This window comes from Amphiprion ocellaris, chromosome 6 (assembly GCF_022539595.1).
Source record: "Amphiprion ocellaris isolate individual 3 ecotype Okinawa chromosome 6, ASM2253959v1, whole genome shotgun sequence".
In the NCBI taxonomy this organism is placed as follows: domain Eukaryota; kingdom Metazoa; phylum Chordata; class Actinopteri; family Pomacentridae; genus Amphiprion; species Amphiprion ocellaris.
Genome location: NC_072771.1, coordinates 8,012,498 through 8,017,659, shown reverse-complemented (window position 1 = coordinate 8,017,659; position 5,162 = coordinate 8,012,498).

The following is a 5,162-nucleotide window of genomic DNA, read 5'->3' as shown; positions in this document are numbered from 1 at the left end:
TAGACTCTTCCGTTGTTCATCCCATGACAGAGTTTTTTTAACAATCTTTGAGAGACAAACCTGGGAAATTTGAACCAAAACTTCTGGATCAGTGTTTCTCCCCAACACCTCTAACCAGAACCAGAGGTGTCCATGTGAACAAAATGCTATATCAGTAAAACTTCTAATATTTTCTTTAAGAACATTCACATAAAAATCAACCAAAATCCAGTGAAAATCGCTGGATTTTGGTTGATTTTTTGTGAATGTTCTTAAGGAACATTTTTAACATTTCTTTTTTTCCACCAAAAAAATGTTCAAAGATTTCCCCAAAAATGTTGAAAATGTGGACATCAGAAGTTTCACTGTGAAAATATATATATTTTTCCCCCACATTTCAAACTTTAAAGTGGGTCAATTTTGACTCGCAGGACAACACAAGGGTTAAAATCCTTCAGTCAGTGATGCAGAACTAATGTCAGTACTACAGTCCTGCTTTTTAATTCCACACCAACACAGCAGAACAAATTCTGTAAACCGATGAACTTAATTCAGATCCTTATTATCATCTGAGTTAAAAGAAAATTTAAAAAATACTTGTCTTCTGCCTTCCTCTTCCTCAGTGACCCAGATGTGTGGCACAGAGTAGAAGAATCTGCATTTGACCATTTATGAAAACTGAATGTAAAGAATTGAATGTTCAGGGAGGATCAAATCTGGTTTCAATTCAACAAATTCAATTCCAAAATATTACATTTGGTTTTCACGTCACAGCATATGAATCATGTGCATCAGGTGTTAATATGTGTTTGCATTCTGATGAAAGTGTGCCGGTACGAGTCAGTGGCTTGCAGATGATTGGCTCCTATAAGGTCACAACAGAAAGAGTCACACTGTTGTCGTTGTAGCTAAACAGAAATCCCACTTCTACCTCACCTACTAACCAGACGCACTGGTTCTGCTGTTTGTTAGACAGGGAGGTTAGATACTCTGTTGTATTTTGGTTTGCTGTTCTGTTGGATTATCTGGGATTATGTATCTTCACTCCTCAGATATGGAAATGTGTTGTAAAACAATCTAGCTAATATCACATCCAACAATCTGTTCCTGAGGCTTTCTGGGATGTTGAGCCTCAGCTGCTCCTGGAGGAAGCACCAACATGTACTAATAAAGAACACACTGGACCGTGGTTACTTGTTTCTACAAAACACTTTATAATCAGACTCTTCATATTGGACCTTTCAACCTACTTGAAAGTGGAGACCAGTGATCTTCACTTGCTCATGGTTTGAGAAACTGATTCCTGTGGACAACAATGTTCTGGTGGACTCTTAAAGATTTGTCTCACAACACAAGTGCATCCGTCTATAAAACGCAAAGTTGTTCCTTCAGATTTTACATGTAATCAAACTAGAGCAGACGCTTTGATTGTGGAATCACGTTTTCACTGTTTCAGAAAAAAATGTTAAAAACGCAGCGTATTTTAACTTGGAAAGACACTGAGACCATTTTACTTGTTTTTATTTCTTCTCGCTTTTATTACCGTAACAGTCTTTGACACTTTAGAATTCAGCTGCCAGACTTTTAACAAGAACCAAGAAGCCTCGTTACACTGGCTCCCAGTATATTCAGGGAAAGATATTAAGATTTATTGGTCACTTTTAAGGCACTTAATGGCCTCTTTCCTCGTTATATATCTAACCTTTTAGTATCATATGCCTCTTCTTAAGATAAAGGCTTATTAGCACCTTATTGACTATATTTGAGTTTTTATTATCTTTCAGTTGTCCTTTATTTTGTTGAATAATGATTTCATATCTTGTTTTATAAACACTAGATTGTTTGTATCTGTCTTTTAATTTCTGCTGATTTTATGACTTGTCTGTTTTATTTTGCTCCCTTGTGAAGCATTTTGTAACCTGGATTTGAAAAGTTCCTCATAAATGCTTGTTGCTGTATGAATATAAAACTGAGCTGAAATTGAAGTACCTGAACACAGGTGGAACTAGTACTGGAAAATAAAATATAAATGTAATTCCTGACAAGTCCAACTTTTTGTAAACAAAACTGTCTGTTGTATTTGAGAAAATGAAACATTAATGAACAAAGCTGAGATAAACCAGTTGAGGAGTTCATCGGGCTGCAACCGGATGTGAAACATCTGAACAGGTGAGTCCACCACTTCAGTTCATTCAAACTGTTCACATGAAAGTTTTTACATGTCTGTATTATGTTACAATATTAAATCTGTGGTCACCTCAGACACCAGCCACCATTAAATGGTTGTATTTTACACATTTATTTTCAGGACTCACAAAGGAACTGACAAAGTTGAGCCTTCTGGAGCTTTAAACTCCTACCGTTAGTTAAAATAAATTAAAAAACACAAAATAAAATAAATATATGTATTGATTCTTCATAAATCTTGAGTATATTAAAATAATATCAAACAACTGCTTGTGGAACATCAAGTCAAATAAAATAATTCACTGTAAGCACATTTTGAAAGCAACAATAAAATGAACCAAGTTTGTTGTTTTTCAAATCTTTGATGTCATAAGGAAACATTCTAGAATCTTCAACACAGTGAAAATCTCTTCACTTCACTAATCACTTCACTTCGACCAGGAGTTGTTGAGAAGAAGATCACAGCGTGATATTGAGAGACCAAAACCAACTACAAGATGTTCAGCTGCATAGGAAAACGCAGAAAGGTTAGTATCTGATTCTCTCTAAATTGTTCATTTAGTTAATTTCATGTATTGACAGGATTTGTACAGAATTTTGTCAGTCTTCATGTTTTTTGTTGCTATTTTTCTGTAAGTCAGTTAGTTATGAGCCTGTCACATCTCCTCATGTGATTTTCTATATGTTTAACAGGAAAAAGTGAGTAATCAGGATGTCCCTGATACTCCAGCCACCACAGTCTCAGGTTCACCTGAGAAAAAGGCTTGGTGGTGCTGCAGATGGGTCCGTCGAGTCAAGGTACACTTCATTTAATTTTTGAACAATTTACTGTTATTTTCCACATTTCCCTGTTTTGTTAGTACAGATAATTGTTAAAATCATAGAAAAAAAACAATATTGACATGTTAGTTTTAGAATGTTGCAATATTTTATCATTTTTTAAACTCATTTTTAAAATGTGGCATCTTTGCTGCCAGATTTTTGCCAATTGCATTTTTTATATAATTTAAGCTTAACAAAGCTAAATATATCAAATAACAACCAGTGAAAAAACAATGCAGTATGTTGTCTGTCTCAGCTCTGTTTAACAGTTATTTTTTGTATTTGTATTCAGCAGAAAACCAGGAATCAACTGATTCCAACGAACAAAGACACGGACGAGACGTATGAAACTCTTTTACTTTCTCCTCCTTTTTACATTGATTGAACACCTTATATTGATGTTATTTTCATGTTGTTGATAGAATTACAGCTGTGTTTCCCTTTATCACCAGTGTCAACAAAAGGGACCAGGAGGTTTCACTCGCCTCCAATACTCCGTGGACGACGGAGACGAAGGACACGATTACGAAAAAGACACCATGGTGGCGCCGGTGTTTATCGTTTTTCCGTAAAGTATGTTTCACAGAGCTAAATGTTGCAAGTATTACCACTGAACAACTGTTAAAGTAACACATGGAGTCTGAATGTCATGCATCATGCAGAAACCCAGACTTTGTGCTTGATGTTTGCTGTATTTAACTGTGTTATTCTGTCTGGTCCTAACAGAAACAGGTGAAGCCTCCAGTAGATGATGACGGAGCCAACAACAGCACTCTGTCTGAGGCTGCCACGGTCGACTTGGTAGACGAGTTGACCGATGGCTATTCAGACGTATTTGAAATCGGCAGTCTTTTCTGCGATGATGACAGCGACAGTGACGTGGAGTCCGTCGCTGATGTCACTCCAGAAATCGATTCACTGATTTCAAGTCTGTCCATTCCATTGGGACTTGGTGGGAGCCTGCAGGTTCAAGCCAATCCCACCAGCACCAGAACCCTCTGCAGTGAGGAGCTAGTCTGCCTCGGGTAAGCAAAGACAGTCATGGACACACTCAACACTCATATACATCCAAGTATTTGGAAACTGAACACATTTATATGCCACACAAAGTCTATGAATGTTCATGTTTGAAGTACAGCTAAAATGTGTCTAAAGGGAAGAAAATGAGTCCTATACTGACTTTTGTCCTGTTTCTGGTTTGATTCAAGGTTACCCAACCTGGCGCAGACGTGTTACATGAATTCCACGCTGCAAGGCCTCCTGACACTGACTGGTTTCATGCAGGAGGTCTACAACCAGGAGCAGTTGTGGTCTTCTCACTGGAGATCCCAGGTTATCAGGTACAGCATTGCACACACTAACACACACACTGTCTCTCTTTGGTTTCTTCACTAATTTGCAGCTTTACCTGAAGTGACAACAACTAAACAGCACTCTCACCTCTTTACTTTTGTTCTTTCCAGAGGGTTTGGGAACACTGGAATCAGTCGATTCTCCAACAGCAGGGAGGAGAAAAAAGTGGTGTTGACTGACCTTAAAATGACTGTCGCTCAGTTTAACTCTGAGTTCCTGGACGACAGTCAAAAAGTGAGTACACTTTTTGTATACAAGGAGCAGCATGGTACCACATTTGTCTTTGCTGATGTAGTTTTACTGTTTTTGTTGAATGTTCACCTTCTCAACCTGTTTTTTCTGTATGTTTCTGTGCAGGATGCCCATGAGTTCCTCAGCTGTGTGCTGAATATGATCAAGGAGCTGTCCTTTGATCTGCAGGCAGAAGCAGCGATCATGGGTGTCACCTACACCTGCCCTGTTGGTGCTCACATTTCATTTGAAATGTTGAGCACCAGGACCTGCCAGGGGTACGTATACACTGTTCCTCACATTTAGTTTTCTTCTCTGTGATTGATGTTGGAGATCAGAGTCTTTTGACATCATTGACTGTGCACATGACATTATTTCAAAGGCAGTCATGCTAAGCTAAATGTTTTTTGCTATTGTGAACATTTCACAATCAGAATGTGTGTCAGGAAATGTGTGAGTTTGTTTTCATCTGAACTTTTTCTTTCTTCTGCAGTTGTGGGTGTGAATCCGTGAGAGAGGAGGAGTTCCTGAACCTCTCTTTAGATCCAGTACCTGCAGGTTCAGTGAGCCAGTGTCTGCAGGAGTACCTG